The sequence below is a fragment of the Ursus maritimus genome, unplaced genomic scaffold (genome assembly GCF_017311325.1).
Source record: "Ursus maritimus isolate PB19 unplaced genomic scaffold, ASM1731132v1 scaffold_24, whole genome shotgun sequence".
Lineage (NCBI taxonomy): Eukaryota > Metazoa > Chordata > Mammalia > Carnivora > Ursidae > Ursus > Ursus maritimus.
The window spans coordinates 10,916,411-10,936,177 of NW_024424897.1; the positions used below are offsets into that span (position 1 = coordinate 10,916,411).

General features: G+C 42.3%; 1 long non-coding RNA gene across 2 annotated transcripts; it reads left to right on the plus strand.

Moving 5' to 3' along the window:
• The first annotated feature begins 39 nt into the window (after positions 1-39).
• LOC103665686 lies at positions 40-19,107 on the plus strand. Of its 2 annotated transcripts, none has more exons than XR_569349.2 (3): positions 40-136; positions 18,085-18,181; positions 18,650-19,107. It is a non-coding gene; the product is annotated as an uncharacterized LOC103665686 (long non-coding RNA). The 2 variants fall into 2 exon arrangements; XR_005837339.1 differs by having other exon boundaries at positions 91-398.
• Positions 19,108-19,767: the final 660 nt, after the last annotated feature.

Here is a 19,767-nt window from a genome sequence, read left to right on the forward strand (position 1 = left end):
AGGGCGCGGGGGCCTCTGGGTAATGTAGTTCCGAGCAGAGTCCACGGGGCTCTGATTTAAGGAAACGTGGTCGCTGAGGTCGCTGAGCGAGATGACTGGGTGCGCGCAGATAAACAAGTCAGACACGCAATCGGTAGTAAGTGATGGGGCCAAAAACGGCAGGGCCAAGGCGAGGGAGCATTTTTTTGTTCCCGAAAAGCCGCTAAAGCAACAGTTGAAGAACATTAGGTTAGCTGAAAAGCATTTGGCTCGCTGAGAAGGTCGGCTTGGGTGTTCCGTGTTTGCAGGGCAGCACCTGTTGTAATGTCCCTGCCTGTAGACGTTTTACCCCCCACACCTCCATTTTTAAAAACATTTTTCTCGCTTGGAGAATTGGTTGGTGATTTGGCTGCCTAGAGGTAAGGTTACCTTTGCAATTGAAGAGAAGATGCAAAATTTTTAGGCAGAAATGATCCAGGTTGGTGATTTTCAAGGAGCCTGAAATTCATTTCTGTGGGGTGGGGGGATGGGGGCTAGTTCTCATTTCTTGAAAAGTTAAAGAGGAAGTTCTGCTTTTTATGTGTCAAAGCTAACTTTATCAAAGTTACAATGTTTAGATGCTTTTTCTCACCTGATGGAGGAGGAAAGCCCCCGGTCTAAGGGAGAAAGTAGGTAATCCTAAATTAACCAAACCAGAGATCTTGAATTTATTCAACAAAATTAACAGAAAGTTGTTGAGGCCCTGGGATGGGCCAGGCACCTTCCTAGGGTCTTGGGTCATCCATTCGTCCGGTATTGCTCATGGCTAGGGGCTGGGCAGCAGCATGGTAGACAGAGCCACCCCCTTCACAAGGAAGCCAGAACGATGCCATGCAAGAGATGAAGCTGAGCGAGGGGGCGTGGGCTGAAATGAGCTCAGACTTCTACCTCACTGAGTAGACCGGACTCAGAAATGTACTTTCAAGGGAGAGTGGGAGAAATGGAGGATTTCAGGCTGCTGAGGTGTGAACCAAGCACAGTAAAGAAATGAGGACAAGCCTATTCAGGAGACAGTGAGGATACTATGTTGCCTTGTATACAAACGTAGGGGTGGACAGAATTTACAGGTGAGGACTGTACCTGGTGGTAAAGGCCAACTAGAGGTTTGGCCTTTATTCCACAGGTACCTGGGAGGTGGGGAAAGGCTTTTGAGGGGCGTAACTGAATCCAAGCATTGTTTTGAGAAGGTAAATTTGCTCTCCACAATCGCGGTGAGTCGAAACTGGGAGAGTCTAGAGATAAGTCAGGTCAGTAGTGGAAAATAAAAAGAGGCACTTTGAAGGAGGATTCAGCCAGATCTGAAGACTGCTAATGAAAACTTTGGCAGTTTTGTTTGGAATTCCAGGAAGCCGGGGCCTTCTGAGTAATGGACGAATCAGAGGGACGATGGCCACCATGTTTAAGCTAGAAATCAGCTCTAAAAACAAATACGCGATAGGGGATGGAACGAACATTAATTTACTTAGATTGATCTCCTATACTGGCGTTACGGAGAATTAATCAAGGTCACCTTGGGTTCATATTAGCTTCTGTCCCTAAGACCAAGAGGTCTCTGTCCCAGGAGCCACAGGATCAGGGCCTTCCTAGCTCACTTTTTTCACTGTCCTTCTAGGCAAATCCTTGCTGTCCCTTCCTCTCCTGGCACACACAGACTCGGCACATCTTTAAACCGGCATTTTTGTTTTCGAAGTCTCGTTTAACCAAGAGGCGTATGAGGGCGGAGATGCACGTCTATACGTCCCGTTCACCTCTGCAAACGTTCACGCAGCCCCTGCTAAGTGCCAGGCCCTGGGGTAGCTACCGGAACTGCAAACAGACTCACTGAACCCAGCCGGCCAGGGCCTGCGCAGCAACCTAGAGCTCCCTTGAGTTTGCACTTCATATGGTCAGCAGCATTGCTCTTAAATTGCCCCAGACCCCCTTCTCGATGGGAGAGTTCTGATCGCAGCCCATCTGGTGCATGTTGCTGCTGTCGTTTGTGCTGGTACTTTCTCTTCATGGCATGCACAGTTCACCACTGGCAAACGGATCGTGTTCCGAAAACCCATCTGTGATTCATATTCCCATAGAAACGATGTGATCCACAGCCAGTGCACATACTCACTCGTACACATGTATGCAAAACACCTTCGACCCATACATTGGCTGAACTGCGTGGTTAAAAATACCAAAATCGCGGCAGTTGGCTGGCTCAGTTGGTAGAGTATGCGACTCGTGAGTTCAAGCCCGGACGTCGGGCGTGGAGCTTACTTAAAAAGATAAATAAAAATAGCAAAAGTTATCATGTTTTCATTCTGGGAAAAATGCTTTTTGAATTTCCGCAAGGAACTCAACCTCTCTTTGAAGTCTTAGCTTCCAGAAGAAAAAGTTCGTGCCTTGGTGGTTAACGCTGTCCTCCTCCCATAGTCCTGGGTGGCGGAAAAAGCTGTCCCTCTATACCGTCGTGGGGAGTCCTTCCCACGGTGGTGTAAGGAAGCGGAAGCAAAATCTGGCACATGGTTCTTTTATTAGACAGTACATCAGGTGTTTATCCTGAGGTGGCCTGGGTTCCTGCTTCAAATCCCCTGTCTTGAAAATGTCCTGTACTTTAGATCTTTGTAAAATGCAAATTTGATGCACCCCCCCCTCCCCACCCGGCTTATAGTGACCATCAAGACAATGGCAAACTCCTTGGCATGGTATAATTGGCTCCTTGAGACCTGTCCCCTGCTTACCCTCCAACTTCATTTCTCACCCTATGTTGATGCTAGAGCCTCTCTCCTTTCTCCTTTCTTTTAAGTACACTGATCCTTCTACCTGGGAAGCCTTTTCCATTCACAACCTAGCTCATTCCAATTTGTGCTTGAAGAGCGAGCTTAGCTGGCCTTTTCCTTTTGGTAGCCTTCTGTGACCCATCACCCTAGGAGCACCCTCAGTATGAATTAGGTGCATTCTCTAATTCAGTAGCTCCCAGCATACACCTCTTTCTTGATACTCATCATAGGGCTGACAGGTGTTCATTTACATCTTTGTCTCTTCCCAGAGTCTGAACTCCTGGAGATCAGAGACTTATCTCTGCATTCCCAGTACCCTGTTTCTTGCATATAATAGGGCCTCAAATGCATACTGAAATAATGCATGCAATAAATAGGGAAAGGACTTGTGACCATGGACAGCCTGGAATAACGAGATTCCAATGATAATAACACCTGCAGGGGAAATTAGAACACCTGCGCAAAGCCCTATGCTGTCAGGTTAGAGGTGTGATTCGTAGAAGGATGACCTTAGGTTAAGTCAGACTGGCTCAGAAAGAATTATTCTAGAAGTATATGCAGGGTGGAGAAGGTGGCGGGGGGGGGATAGGGTGTCTCAGCCCGGGGTGATTTAGCCCCCCACCCAGGGACATCTGGCAACGTCTGGAGATATTTTTGGTTGTCACAACTGGGAGGGTGGGAGTGGTAATACTGGCTTCAGGCTAGAGATCAGGGATACTGGTAATCGTACTGCAAGGCACAGGAAGCCTCCCACAACCAAGAATGATCTGGGCAGGGGTGCCTGGGTGGCTCAGCCCATTAAGCGTCTGCCTTCGGCTCAGGTCATGGTCTCAGGGTCCTGGGCTCAAGCCCGGTGTCAGGCTCCCTGTTCTAGTCCAAATGTCAGTAGGGCTGAGTTTGAGAAACGCTGGTACATAGTGACACCTTGAGAAGTCACTGACACTGTATTTTTAAGTTAATTTAAAGCTAATGAGATTTGGTATGTGGGTTCTAGTCCTGGCTGTAGAAAAAGTTAGCAGTGGCTCCTAAGGCAAGTTACTTCACCTTTCTGGACCTCTTTTTGTTCCATTAAAATAAGGAGGGTTAGACTAAATTCCAGTTCTAACATCCCATAGATGTAAACCCAGCTCAGTGTCTGATTAAAACCACCAAAAATTTAAAGGAAGAGAGGTGTGTTCACGTGTTCTACTTTTTGCATTGGAATTAAGGGTTCCGGATCCCTTGTTCTTGCAGGCCAACTAATGACTGTCATAACAATAGCCCTTAAGAGATGAGACAAGAAATATTCAAATTACAGTGTGAAATATTGCCTTCCAGATAGCAATGCTCATCTGTATGTGACATTTATGAATGTTTTCCGACAATGGCTGCTGGATGTCAGAAACATGGGAAAGAAGGTGCTAGAGTTAAAGCTAAGAGTTCAACTCTGAATATCTATTTTCCTAGATTCTAGAACATTGTAGTATAAAGAGGTATGTCATACATAATGACGTATATTGGGGAGAAACATGGCAGCGTACACCTCTTTCTTGATACTCACCATAGGGCTGACAGGTGTTCATTTACATCTTTGTGTCCTCCAAGAGTCTGACTCCTGGAGATCAGAGACTTATCTCTGCATTGAGACAATGAGTTGCAACTGTACGATAGCTTGAAGCACTAATTTTGTTTTCACTGCATTAATATATCACAATGAATTACGATTGTTGGTAGAAATTTTAGAAATCCCAAGGTAGATTCAGCTTAGCTTCCAGTGCCCTCCCCAGTAAGACGCAGGTATACCTGTGCTGCCTTTTTTTTTTTTTAAGATTATATTTATTTATTTGACAGAAAGAGACAGCCAGCGAGAGAGGGAACACAAGCAGGGGGAGTGGGAGAGGAAGAAGCAGGCCCACAGCGGAGGAGCCTGACGTGGGGCTTGATCCCACAACGCTGGGATCACGCCCCGAGCCGAAGGCAGACGCTTAACCACTGTGCCACCCAGGCGCCCCTACCTGTGCTGCCTTATTCCTATACTCATTCATATGCTCTGTGATTCCTCTGCTTAAGTGATCTGGTCAAAGCAGGATTCATTATGAATTTCTATGTCACCACTTTTGTATGTTAACTTACACTATTCTAGGTCTTTGCCCCTAAAATCTACCTTTCATTTAAGGTTCAAGGTCACCTCTTCTATGTTGTCCTTGATCACATCCCTCTGTCTTAAAGAAGATTGTCCCCTTTAAATTCTGATGGCATCTGTTAGCTCTTGTGGGCTGTATATCTAATATTGTCTTGCAGTAAATATTACTTAAGTACAGACCTTACCTCTTCTGCTAAATCTTTTATTCTCTGCACGTTCCTAACCTACTCCCTTGGGCAGACCTTATTTGTCTATATTTGGCCCTTGTTCTAAGCTTGGGCAGGGAAGTTTCATCTTCATCATGTGGCCCCAGGTCAAATATATGTCATGCACAGAATAGGTGCTCAGTTAATACTTGTTTAGCTGATATGTGGATGGATTTATTACACACTGAATGCATTCACCTAAAATGGGTTGGTTAGCTTATCTTAGCATTTTGTTAAAAGTTAAAAAAATGCCACCATAGGGATTTACTAGGAAGAATAATTTTTATTTAATTATTATATATAATTATCTAAAAAGTGTTTGACTAATACTTTAAGCTCCTATTAAGATTCTAGATTTTCAGATTACTATCAACAACCTTTAATACAAGTGTCTGATCTAATGGAAATGCTGACTGACTCTCAAGAGTCCTCATTATTATATTCTTATTGAATAAAAAATTTGTAATATGAATGTTCAGTGTTTCTAAGCAGTCACGGAGCCATATAGAGCTCCAATGCGATGCTGTTTCAACCTTGCCCCAAAACCAAATTGAGTCTTAACCAGACATATTACATGAGCTGACTGACGAAGGACGTAGTATCTAGGAAAGAAAGAAGTGATTCCTGCCTAGTATTCACCCTATAAGCTGTTCGTGGTCATCTAGACAGTGTGTTAGAGCAAATAGTGAACAGCTTTGAGTCATTATATTAAATAATACGGGGGAGCACAAAAACGATTTCAAATTCTCTTAAGAGAGAAAATTGCAATGATGTCTAATCCAACACAAGCATATACTTTTTCTTCTCCTTCTACCACAATCAAATCAATTGATCTCCATCTCTGTAGATACACACACACACACACTCACATATATACACGCATGTGTATGTGTTTGTGCATTGCTGTCTCCCTCATACGACACTCGCTCATTTTCTTCTGTGGTCCTGCCCCATCTGGCTTCTGAAAATCTGAACAAGACCGAGCTCTACAGAAAGCCAGATAAATGGTCATGCTCCGTACGTGAGGTTCAAGTTACACTGAAATTTGGAACTCCTTTGCAACACTCCTAATCAATTCCATATTTAACCAATTGTTGGTTTGCCTTATACAGGGTGAGTCCAAAAGAACTGCACCTTGGCCACCCAGATACCCAGATAGTTCACTTGGCAACTTCTTCCAGAGAGAATACCTCCAGAACCTCACGTTGGTACCACGTCATCGTTTTCAACTTTGAAGGAATGAAGGATCTTGTCACGGCTGCCGTTGCGGTTGTCCGAAGTGATAGATTACAGAGGTGTCAGGGGATGGTTGGTGCATGCCCTAGTGACATGAAAGGCACATATCAAACATGTATTAAATTATAGAGAGCTAGGGGCGCCTGGGTGGCTCAGTCAGTTAAGCGTCCAGCTCTTCATTTCGGCTCAGGTCATGACCTCAGGGTTGTGAGATTGAACCCCATGTCGGGCTCTGCGCTCAGCACAGAGTCTGCTTGGGGATTCTCTCTCGCCCTCTCCCTCTGCCTCTCCCCTAACTCATGCTTGCTCAAGCTCCCTAAATCTAAATCTAAAAAAAAAAAAACGTAGAGAGAGAGCTGGGAGAATTTCTTTACAATGAGGGTTGTCAAATGATGGCCCATGCTCCAAATTCACTGTGCCTGCTGTTTCTGTAAATAAAATGTTATTGGAACACAGCTATGCCCATTCACATAGGTATTGCCTGCGGCTGCTTTTGAACTACAACAGAGTTGAAATGGAGACCAGCTAGCCTGCAAAACCTCAAATATTTACTTTCTGGCCCTTAACTGAATGAGCGTGCAGACCCTCTTTGCAAATTGGTCTTGACTGCATGTTCCTCTAAACCCCAGTTACTAATTAATGCATTTCCAAAGGTGTTCAGTTTTTTTACAGTCACCCTGTGCTTGAATTGTTTCTCGTACAAAAGTCTTAACTCCACAATTATATTGTAAAGTCCTTGAGAATCCTCGTGAATACCCTGGAGATCTTACAGAGCACAGCAGGGGGGTCCAGAGCCAGCCTGTTCTAAGTATTTCTTGATGGACTGATTAAATCGAGCATTTCCTATAAGAATCATGAGTCTTGTAACATAAGAAGTATCAGCTCTCAGTTTTCCTGGAGTATCTCTGCCTTTCCGTCTATTTTCCTTTTCCTGCACATCTCTCAGCATGTTCAAATGCCAGATGTTTAAATACTAGGTCTATGTACCAAAGAAGGATTAAGAAAAATCAAAATATAAAATACAGGCAATGCCAGCTATAAAACATTACATCTCACAAATCTTTTTATCCCAGGAGCCCAAAAGAAAAGAAAAGAGAGAAGCACATTTTAAAAAGTACTAGACCCTCATTAAGACCTACAGCTATGACAAGCGTGGCATGGGTTAAGAAAATGGAAAAAGTATGATCTCTGTTCTGAGAAACTTAAAATCCTGTGGGTAATGTTAGTAACATTTTTATAATATTTCAAGGTTTACAGGCGCTTTCCACATCCACCATATATCATTTTATCCTTACAGAGACACTGAAGTGGGTTGTCCCTAAATCCCGGTTTATCATCATCATCTCATGTTGTTGCTTTACTTGGACAAGATGGGAAAACATGTGATTTAAAACTGTCTGGTTGCAGATGTAGAAACTTGGCTTCCGATCCCTAGTCTCTTACTTCAGCTATCCGGTCTCGTCTTAAGCTAGGTAGCTTGTAGTCAGTGCCCTAGAAATTGTACCTTCTTCAGGTTAAGACTCATTCGGTAACATTTTGCCCCGTTTTTGTATTAGTTATTCATGGGACAAGCTCAGCTCAGGACTCGAAAGCCCACAATAAATCCGTGTATCTCCTTTACACTCTGTACCGTAGCCAACGCACTGTGACGATTCAGTAAATCCTGTGCTATGTGAGAATGAGTTAGAAACACTGATATTGGACAGTGTTGTGCCCTTCAAGGCTCCTTGATCTGTTTACATTGATATTAATAGATGGTTCTGGGCTTCAGTCACAGACCTGAATAATTCCGGTCATACTGACCTGCTGCACTTCGTTAAAAACTATAAAATATTCTGGGAAATATTTTAGATAAGCGATCTATGCAAGTTACAGAGAAAGTTCAACAGTTCACAGAATGTTAAGAAGCTATCTGAACTACACAGCGCTATAGAAATAATTATAGGGAGTCAACATACTAAATCAGCTTTTTCTTAAATTGTTCCATTTGGAGTAGAGTCCAAAGGAAATGCTGTATTGCTAACAGCATACGGCAGATAAGTTGAAAATACTGCTAATTCTCCTTATGTCCGTTCCTTTGAGGTGGTAGACTCATGATTTTGTTTCTGAGCCAAATTCCTAAAAACAGTGGGTTCTATATAGTTGTTCAATTAGTCTGTCTTAGAACCAAATAGGGTTTTATAAGTATTGTATAGTATTAGAAAGTAGCAATTTGAGAATATAATGAGTGTCTGATGGTGTTTTATAGATTGGGCTTCCTACCATAAAGAGGGTTAAGGCGAACCTCTTCATGGTGCAATAGCGTGAGCCCCGAGCTCCATGGACTCTGTAGCCTACAACATAAGGAGTAAAACAGCAGAGGTCGATTAGATTGTACCTCCTGCCTCTGGAACTGTTTGGAAGTCTCCTTTAGGGCTCCTTTCTATCAGCCTTGCTTTACTGACATTTAGGTGGGAAATGAAGAAATCTAAAAACCGGCACATTTGCAAAAGGCAACCAGAGATTTCCATTTTCCAGGGCCTTATTTATCCTGCTGTTTCTGGATTGTTCGAATCCAAATAAATATCAAGTGCATGTATTAAACAGTTTTGGGCATATTGCCATCTGGCACTGAGTAAATTTTGAAATGCTGGTGGATATTTCAAAGAAAATTGCAGAAAGCGTTGTGTACAATTTTCTTAAGCTGCTTTCCGTGCGATCTATGATTTTGGAAGCTCGGTCTACAGGTTTTTAATAGGCATGTGGAAGATTTTTTTTTAAATACCCAGGTAATGCTTTATGAAAAGATAGAATGCTTGGCTCTTAACTTTTAATGACTCATTAATTTTCTGTAAAGTAGAGTTTCTCATAGTAGTTATTTAAGATGTGCTATGTAAAAAAATGTCTAAGGATGTATGAATTTCATAATATTAGTTCTTACCCCGTCTTAATGAGATAGCAAACCGAAGTGTATCTGGGTTTGAAGTTAGGGCAGCTGTATATTCACAATAAATGCTCCCGGCATTATAGGTAGGTTCATGAAAGAAAGCAGAATATATATTTTTTCAAGATTCACTTGAGAGAGAGAGAGAGTATGTGCATGCAGGGGGGAAGGGGGCAGAGGGACCAGGAGACAAGCAGACTCCCCACCAAGCGGGCGAGCCTGACACAGGGCTGGATGTCACAACCCTGACATCATGACCGGAGCCAAAATCAAGAGTCAGGGGCTTAACTGATTGAGCCACCCAGGCACCCAAAGCAGAATATATTTACGACATCTAACTATCTTCTAAACTAAGATAAAGTTATTATAATTCACAGGATGTGAGCAAAAACCACCTCAGATGTAAAATATATTTCTCTATTTAGTCCTGTATCTGTAAATATCTATTTCTTTCTTCATCAACATTGGGGGGGGGGGTTTGACGTTAATTCAGATTTTTTTTTTTTAAAGATTTTATTTATTTATTTGACAGAGATAGAGACAGCCAGCGAGAGAGGGAACACAAGCAGGGGAAGTGGGAGAGGAAGAAGCAGGCTCATAGCGGAGGAGCCTGATGTGGGGCTCGATCCCATAACACCGGGATCACACCCCGAGCTGAAGGCAGATGCTTAACCGCTGTGCCACCCAGGCGCCCCTTAATTCAGATTTTAATCTAGTAAGCTGAAGGCAGTGTTTTAGTTTGCAAACTGAGAACCCTCACTGTCACAATTTTAAGTGACCTGATTTATATGATGTTGACTTAGGAGTAATACCAGGGTGAAACTAAAATTGTTACGAGCGATTCTCTGTTATATTTAAAATTAACAGAGGCACAAAGTTTTCCAAAACATGACTAAAATAAGATTGTACCTCTTTGGATGCTACCAACGTATTAATACACCTCCCAACTCAGAGGCATAAAGCCGTGTTCTAGAAAGATGTTTAACGAATTCGACCTCAAGTCTTTATATAACCAATGGTCACGGACTATTTTTCAAGGACAGGGGTGACTCTGAAATATGGAATTTATTGGCTGATGGTGCTCTTCAGGAGCCCTTCTACATAATATGGTTCCTATGTTTTGTTTCAAACCCGTTTTTGATAATGAATCAACAGATGTCACATGAAAAAATGATTCTAAGGATTCCCACTAGCTATTTTCTCATCCATTCACATTTAATTTAGGAAGGGAATTTGAATTAGCAAATTAATCCCTATCCTACCTGTTTTTAAAAGTTTATATTAATAGAAGAGTCAGCTATGATGAATATTTGTTAAAGTCAAGTGTGCTATTCAAAGCTGTTTAGGTTGGAAAAGGCAGAAAAATTCAGAATGATATTATATGGAAATATTTCACGAGAATTAGCAGATATGGTCGGACGTAGATCAAAAGAAAAATCAAAGGGAGTCAGATAAATAATTTGGAGTGTATTTTATCTACTTATAACGTATACCTCGAATACCAAATTCATACATAAAAAAGCAAAGTAATCGACTTTGAATTAATAAAATTACTCCAGGTCTATTTCATAGAAAATGATGGTCCCTGCCTCATCTAGGAGTAGATAAGTGTGTCTTAGCTGTACTTATAAATCACCCTTCTTTCCCCTCAACTGAACAGTTGACGATTGAGGACTGAAGTCACATGAGCTGCTGAGATGCCATTCATTGTGGTCTAGGCTATAAATAGTGTGATTTAGGCTGTAAATACTGAGAAGAATTAGGTGCAATAAAAGTTCACGTAAATGTGAATTTTGGCTCTTGTTGTATGTTGAGAGGACTCTGGTAGAGAGAGTCAAGTGTCAAATACCAAGAACATAGCATCAGCAGATGGCAGTTTTCCTCTCTAATATCCCATGGAAGCAGATACATTGATACAGCTCTAGCCCTTGTTTCCATCACCAAGTCAGTTTCCATTATTGGCTAGTTGTTCATAGGTATAATTTGATGACACCAGACCTGTGTAAGTTGACCATAATTGTGAAGGGATTATAGCACAGACTCTGAAGCCAGACGGCCTGGCTGGGTTGGACTCCTGGCTCTTCTAATTACAGTTGACCCTTGAGTAACACAGGTTTGAACTGCACAGATCTACTTATTTGTGGAATTTTTTTTCAATGAATACAGTCCAGTACTGTAAATGTATTTTTCTTATGATTTTCTAAACACTTTTCTTTCCCTTACTTTATTGTAAGAATACAGTACATAATAAATGTAACACGCAAAATACGTGTTAATCAACTCTTTATGTTACCTGTAAGGCTACCAGTCAGCAGTATGTCATTACTAGTTAAATTTGGGGGGAGCCAAAAGTTACTCATGGATTTGCCTGAAACTGATGTAACATTGTGTGTCAGCTACACTCAAATTATAAAGAACTTCTACAACTCAACACCCAAAAAGCAAAGAATCCAATTAAAAATGGGCAGAAGACGTGAACGGATGTTTCTCCAAAGAAGACATCCAGATGGCCAACAGACACATGAAAAGATGCTCAACATCACTCATCATCAGGCAAATGCAAATCAAACCACAATGAGATATCACCTCACACCTGTCAGAATGCCTAACATCCTAAACACAAGAAATAACAAGTGTTAATGAGGATGTAGAGAAAAAGGAATCCTCGTGCACTGTTGGTGGGCATGCAAACTGGTGCAGCCACTGTGGAAAACACTATGGAGGTGCCTCAAAAAAATTAAGAGAACCACCCTACGATCCAGTAATCTCACGATTGGGTATTTACCCAAAGAACACAAAAACACTAATTCAAAAGGATATGTTCACCCCTATGTTTATTGCAGCATTATTTACAATAGCCAAACAGCCAAATAATGGAAGTAGCCCAGGTGTCCATCCATAGATGAATGGATAATGAAGTTGCGGTATACATACACCACGGAATACACAATGGACTATTATTCAGCCATCACAAAGAATGAAATCTTGCTATTTGCGACAACATGGATGGAGCTAGTGAGTATTATGCCTAAGTGAAAGAAGTCAGTCAGAGAGAGACAAATACCATATGATTTCATTCATATGTGGAATTTAAGAAACAAAATAAATGAACAAAGGAAAAAGAGAGAGACACAAACCGTGAAATAGACTCTTAACTATGGAGAAAAAACTGATGGTTACCAGAGGGGCAGTGGGTGGAGGGATGAGTGAAATAGGTGATGGAGATTAAGGAGTGCACTTGTCAGGACGAGCATTGGGAGATGTATGGAATTGTTGAATCACTAAATTGTACACCTAAACTAATATAACACTGTATGTTAACTACACTGGAATTAAAATTTAAAAATCTAATAATATTTTTTATTTGAAAAAATGTTATTCGTAGATTTTCAATTGGGGGGGTGGCGGTTGGTGCCCTTGACCCCCATGTTATTCGAGGGTCTATCTATACTAGTTCTGTGAATTGGGCAAAATAGATCACTTCTCTATGCCTCAGTGTCCTACAGGTAGAAAGGCAACGATAACAGTACCTACCTCATGGGGTAGTCGAGAAGATTAAATGAACTAATAGACTTAAGGCTCTAAGAAGAGTGCCCGGCCCATGATATATGCTCAGTGGCTATAAGGTATTGAGGCTTTTGGTTATCTTTATTACTATTAAATTTCTCAGCATTGGCTCCTTTCTTGAGAACGAAGATACTGTATGTAGAGTGGAAGAAAATTGGGATATAAGAACACTCCTCCTCGCAAGTGATAAAGGCAAGAAGAAAGCTTTGAAATTAGAGAAAGGTTACCACCAACATAAAGAAATGTGAAAAGAAAAGCTTAGTTTAATGGANGGGAAAGAGAGAAGAAATATTTTTATTACTGCAGCAAATCAAAACACTGTTGGATGCTTGTTAAGAGGAAATGGAGGCCATATGGAGAAAACCATTCCATTCCACAGCGGGGAATGGATTTAAAAGACAACTGAATAGCCCAGGCATGAATTATGTAGGCCTTCGGCCATGTAATGTCATAGATTAACAAAGCAAACAGCAGAGGGCATAGTAGTAGTTAATGGGAGGTGGAAAGAGTCATCAGGCTTCAATGGTCTGTTCTTAAGACGCGGTTTTCCTTATTAAAGAAATATACTGATAACAGTATTTTAGTTCTTTCCAATCATTTGCATATGCATTAGGACCTTACTATTCTAAATCCTTTCATTTCCTTTAATCTCTATATTTCTTATATTCATTGTGTTTGTATGAACTTTTCTACTGTAACCATTACTAATGGGTCTGCCTTTCTGCTAATTAAGTTGTTAATTAACTAAAGTAGCTCAGTTTTAAAATTTATATTAGACATATTTTAAAAATCAAAATGTTTTCCCTGGGACTTAGTTGGCTGATAATTAAATCAAGAAGAGGCGTGAGCATGTATGGGAGGTGTTTTATTATTATTATTATTATTATTATTATTATTATTATTATTATTATTATTTAAAAATGGAGCAATTCTTACGAAAGATTTATTCATTGATTGTATGTTTGAAATAATTTGGAACCTCTCCAAAATGATCTACATGAATTGTTTGGAACTAGGCAGGGGTAAGAGGAAAGGACCAGAAGACAAAATTAGGTAATTTTTTTATCTGGAAGAGTTAATTTCCATCATGAGTTTTAAAATACATGTAGAAAATAACTGTTCTTCCTTTATCAATGTTAAGAGAAGTCCAGACATGAAAAATCATCCAGTAAGAATCTTCAGAAGCTCCAAAGGGTAGGTACAGAGACCCTGAGGCTTTCATTAGTGTTCAGAAATTTTAAAGAAGTCCAACCTACCAGTAGCATGCTCTGTTGCTTTCGTTCCCCAATATTAGTGTCAGCTTTTGCAGCTATTATGGACTGTGAAGCGACACGTTCAACTTGACTAAAAATGTATACGTTTAACCTTTTAACTTTCATTTATCTGGGTGAATTATTTTAGGAATTTATGATCCATGCTGGTTTCGAGTAGATAGTTAAGTGAGGAAAATAAGGTATTTTTTTAGATCTCGTGTTCCCCATGACAGATTCCTTCAAAGAAAAAAAAAGTTTCTGTAACAAGTGCCGAGCAAATATCTATCAGTGTGCCTTCCAAAAAATGAATTGCGCCTCGTGTCTTAAAAACAGCATTTTAAAAATAAGTCATAAGGGAGAGGAAGAGCTGAGCTGTGGTAGATGATATTCTAGATAGCTCTTCAATCAATTTGGTATAATGCTTTTGGAGGCAGAATAACGAGTAATATGAAATCATTTTTCAAGATGCTATATGTGCGCTCTTTGTTCTATTTCTGTATTCATTGGCACAGGCAATTTATACAGTGTACTTGGAATACTCCAAGAACAAAGACCAATTTCCCTGAAGGTGATGAGACTCTTGAATTTTACCAATGCAAAAAAAAAAAAAAATGATTTTCCTGTTGTCCCATTTAGATAATGAAGTGTGCTAGATTCGGAGAGCCTCCACGTTGAGCCTCAGAAATCATGCCCACCATGTATATTTTTTCTTCCGAGATTCAGAAAGTAGATGTAGGCAGTTCTTAACAAGCATTGACAAGTAGTAATTATCAGTGAGTGTTGTGAAAGATGGAGGGCTGAACGGATCCAGACATCAGCTTCTGCACATGAGTATCTTTTATTCTTGGGGAAACAGGTATCCAATTGATCTGTTGATGATCCTTCAAGTAGGTTTCAGGATCGGACGGGATCTCTGTGTGACTGCAGTCAACCACCCACCTGTTGTCTTCAAATGAAAGGGAGGAAAAGTTCGAATAAGGACAATTTATTAATCCTTCTGGTACCTGGTAGCCATTTTGCTTGTTTTGTTTTACTTCGGGGGGATGTGCAGGGCTGAGAGAGGTGCCTCACATCTGGACCCCCTCCTGGGATGCTGCCCCGGACCATGGCATGCATTGGAGCACCGAGTATCCCACTGGAGGGGAATCCAACGTTCAGAAGTAGCTCTGTAGCTTTGCTCATCGGATGCTCCCTTCGATGTGGACACGCGTGGTTTTGTTTGTTCTCTAAGTGTACCAGCAGTGCCAGAGAACTGCTTCCCTCACAGCGTAGGTAGGAATAGTGTCCGTGTGATGAAATGCTCATAGTTCTCTGACAAAAAAAAATCCAAGGTGGAAATCCGGGGATTGCAAGAAGCCCAGAAATTTTACAGCTTTTCTCCCTCCCTGTTCATGAAACTTAACCTGAATGCACAGGACGTGAGGATCGGTTGATGACTCTCTCCCTGCGCTTCCCCTGAAGGTCCCCCATGTTTGGGGGCACATGCCTGCTTAAACTTGTTTCTTCACATTCCACACAGAGGGCAGGGTTCTGAATGTGTACACACTACCCTTACCCAGTTTCATGTTATGTAATAGCTGTGAATGCCCTCTTGTGCCTGCGGATAGTAGAAAACGAAGCCTTGATAGAATGCTGACCAAAAAGAAAACCTTTGGGCACCCTCTTAGTATTTAGGCACAGACAGAAAGGCAATGTTGCGCATTTTGCTAAAGCCCGGGATCCCATGATAAGATCATAGGAGAAAATCAAGACAGGAAAGGGTTTGAGTTCATGAACCTCTCTTAGACCTGAGTGTGAAAAATAAAGGCTGGTTTGAAAGTTTTAATTTGTTCTATCAGCCTAAGAGTTGGAATGTTCACTCTCAGATTCTAACTGCTCAGAAACCGACAGGCTTATTCAGATATATCCGCCTCTAGGAGTCTAGGACTCCTCCTCATTCGATGACTAGACTGTGAGAACCTTCATTGGGACTCCAAGAATGCTTTTAGGTCAGCCAGTGGGAGGCTTAGTTATAACTTCACAAATGGTCCACACAGATGAAGGGGGCAAAGCAAGAACACAGAGATCTGGCAGTCAACCCCTTGCATTCTGACTCCATTTAATGGTGTTTTCATTCATTCATTCATCCATCCATCCATCCATCCATCCATTCATTCACTCATTCTGCTTTGGAGGGAAGATGGAGTGGGGAGAAGAATGAGTTCGGGCATCCCACTTGACAATCTTGTTCTTCCGGAGAGGTTCCCATATCTGTTTTGCTGGTAAAATCATGTACAGCTCACTGTATTTAGATGGCTGGTGATCCTGGCCATCACTTTCTTAAAATTGCATTTGAACTTCCTTTTTTTATTATTTGGAAATCCGGGAAGCCACCAGTACCAATGGTGTTGTAGCTGAACTGAGCCTTGGGCCAAAGAAAGGCTAGCTGAGGAGTGGATGGGTGAGGGTCCCAGAAAACCCCCGGTTATAAGGCTAATTAGTCTGTAGGTTCTTTCAATTGTATAATTTCTTAATATTCTTCTGTGTTCGAGGGTATATGCTTTTTTGGGTAAGTAGCTGGGTAGAAATGATAAACTAATGAAGAGCTGAGCATCTTCATGACATATCTCTTTGACTACGTTGATCTTTATCTCTGTGCATGTCAGCAAATCTGGCCTTCTCGTCCTGTTTCCTATCTCTAGGACAGGATTTCTCAATCTTCGCACTGTTGACATTTTGGACCAGATCATTCTTTCTTGAGAGGTGCTGTCAGAGACAGGAAATCTGGCCTCCTCCTACCAGGTATTTGTGGCAGCCCCCCAGTTGTCACAACCAAAAATGTCTTCAGACGTGGCCTTGGGGGCAAAATCGCCCCTGATTGAGAGCCAGGACTCTAGGGTAAACAGATTTTCCAAGACAGTCCCTACATTTTCCCAGCTCTAGGGCATGTCCTTTCACTCTCAAAGGTGTCATAATCTGGACAGGGAGTTAAGTGGTTCTCCCCCATTTACTCTGGTCTCAGGGAATCACAACTCCGTATTTCTAATTGCTCATGCCAAACTGAAGAAGTTCGCAACCCCTCTCATTTCCTGATAACCCCGACCGAACACTAACAGGTCCAGTTAAAGAAAACCACCTTCAAACCGTGTGCCGTGTCTAGCGTCTCTCTCCACATCAGTCCAAGCCACCTCTTCTCTTGCCCAGCAGAACGTGTGTCCCTCTTCAGGCTGTTCTCAGCATAGCTGCCAAAGCTGTCATGTCAGATCAGAAGTCAGATTGTGCCACTCCTGTGCTCAGAACCCTTCAGCGGCGTCCCATTCCACTCAGAGTAAAAGCCAAAATCCAGCTGTGTTGGCCTCTGCTATTCCTTGGACACCCTATCAGGTCCTGTCTCAGGGTCCTCAGGGCTTCCCTCTGTCAGTTCCTTCTGCCTGCCCCCGCCTGCTCCCCCCACTCCAGATATCCACGTAGCTGCTCCCTTGTTTTTCAAGGTTTGTTTTTAAAGATATTATTTATTTATTTGAGAGAGACAGAGATAGCAGGAGAGGGCATGAGCAGGGAGGAGAGGGAGAAGCAGGCTCCCCACTGAGTAGGGAGCCCGACACAGGGCTTGATCCCAGGATCCTGGGATCATGACCTGAGCTGAAGGCAGATGCTTCACCGACTGATCCCCCCAGGCGCCCCTGTTTTTCGAGTTTGTGTTCTACTATCAGCAAAGCCTTCCCTAACCACCCTACTTACAGTCACCCCCCTCAATTGCTCTCCCTCGATTTATTTTGTTTCCATAACTCTTCTCCTTATCTGACATACTAAAATTTTACCTGTTTATTTATTTACTTACTCCCTAATTTATTGTGTGGCTCTCAGGGTGAGGATGCAAGCTCCGTGAAGGTAGGGATTTTTCTCTGTTTTATTTACGGTGCTGCGCTCTGGGCCTTTAGCAGTTTTCCGGGAAACACATAGTAGACACTCATTAAATACCAAAGGAGTGCCATCATGAATTTATTGAATGCTTACTTTCTTCTAGGCGTTGGGCTCGATACTGCATGTACAAAACGGAGTGTGGTCCTGCCGCTGCCTTCGAGAAGCTTACAGTCTAGTAGAGGATACGCACATGTGAACAGGTAAGCACGGCTGAGCGAGATGCTTGCAATAAAGAGAAAATTGCCAGGAGGTGGGCTAGAGGAATAGAAGGGGTTGGTGGAGCACAAGGGGACTGCAGTGGATTGAGGAGGAAATGGATGGGGGGGGCGGGATAAGACTTAAGATGCTCTTTCTTGCTGCCCTGTCTCCGTCCATCATCAGCCTCGTGCTACAGCGCAAATATAGTGTGAATGGCCACATAAAGCCATGGCACATGCTAGTGGTTCCGCATCCCAGACACCCACACTTGCCACGTGGAACGCCAACTCCTCAGCTTGCTATGGGATGCTCGTCATACGTTGGCTTTCTGCCCAGATTTATCTGGTGCCACTCTCCTCCAAACTGCCTTTCTCACCAACGAGGCTGGTGGGAGAGGATGTGTTCTGGCCACACGGAGGCTGCTGCTTCCTCCTGGGATGCCCTGCCCCACTGCCTGGTCTCCCTGACAGGTTTCAGGATTCGGCTGCCATGCCGTAACCTCTCCGAAAGGCTTCCTTGATGTCACCTCCCATCTGGATGAATTGTCACACAAAAGGCCAGAGGCACCTGCCTCAGACAGCTTGGGCGAGCACATTTCTCAACAGAAGGAACCTATTAAGAAGATTTGAAGAACAGTGCAAAAAATAAATGCCATCCCTCAAGACTGTGTTGTGAACTTTGAGTAATGCGGTCTGAGATGTACATTCCTGGAACAAGAAATGACAAACCGGTCAGAGATCAGTATAAACAAGGAGACGGCATAGGCCCAGGGCCCAGACAATGAGAGAAGGGGAAGATCAGTACCTTTCGCAAAACATTTCCCTCATCTGCCTGAAGTTTAATCTGGGAAGGGAGAATTAAATTCTGGACCGCACCATGTTTATGACTACATATAATTGTATTTAAATGCATATAAAAGCAAAATGGGTAATACAGTAGAGTTTATTTAAGGGTTTGAGTTTCATGATTTATAAGTACTAATTCCTATTATCCTGATAAAGTTGTGGGTTGAAAGTCCCCATTCGAGTATTTTTAAAAATAAATGCTACCACCAGGTAGACCAGAGTGCGGTACAATCAAGGTTCAACCCGGGTCTGATCAGTTGGGTCCACAGCATGCTTTGTACAGTAGGATCTCTGGAGGACCTCTTACTCTTTGACTATTTCGTCAACAATCGAATAATTCGATATTTAATTCAATATCCGGTTGGACAATTCCATAGCCGAAGGTCTAAGTGTCAGGCATTGTTTTGATCCTAGACATTCTCAAGAACCTGTGAATTAAGTGTATTTTCTCCACTTCTGGATAATGAAGCAGGAGCTGAAGGAGATTTAAGACCTTCACCAGCCGGCAAGACAAGAACTCAAGATCCAAACCCAGTTCGTTTCAAAGCCAAAGCTCATTCTTTTTTTTCCTTGTTAAGATTATTTATTGATTTATTTATTCATTTATTCGAGAGAGAAAAAGAGACAGAGAGAGAGAGCGTGGGGAGGAGCAGAGGGAGGGGGACAAGCTGGCTCCTCGCTAAGCGTGAAACCCAATGCAGGGCTCCATCCCAGGATCCTGAGATCGTGACCTGAGCTGAAAC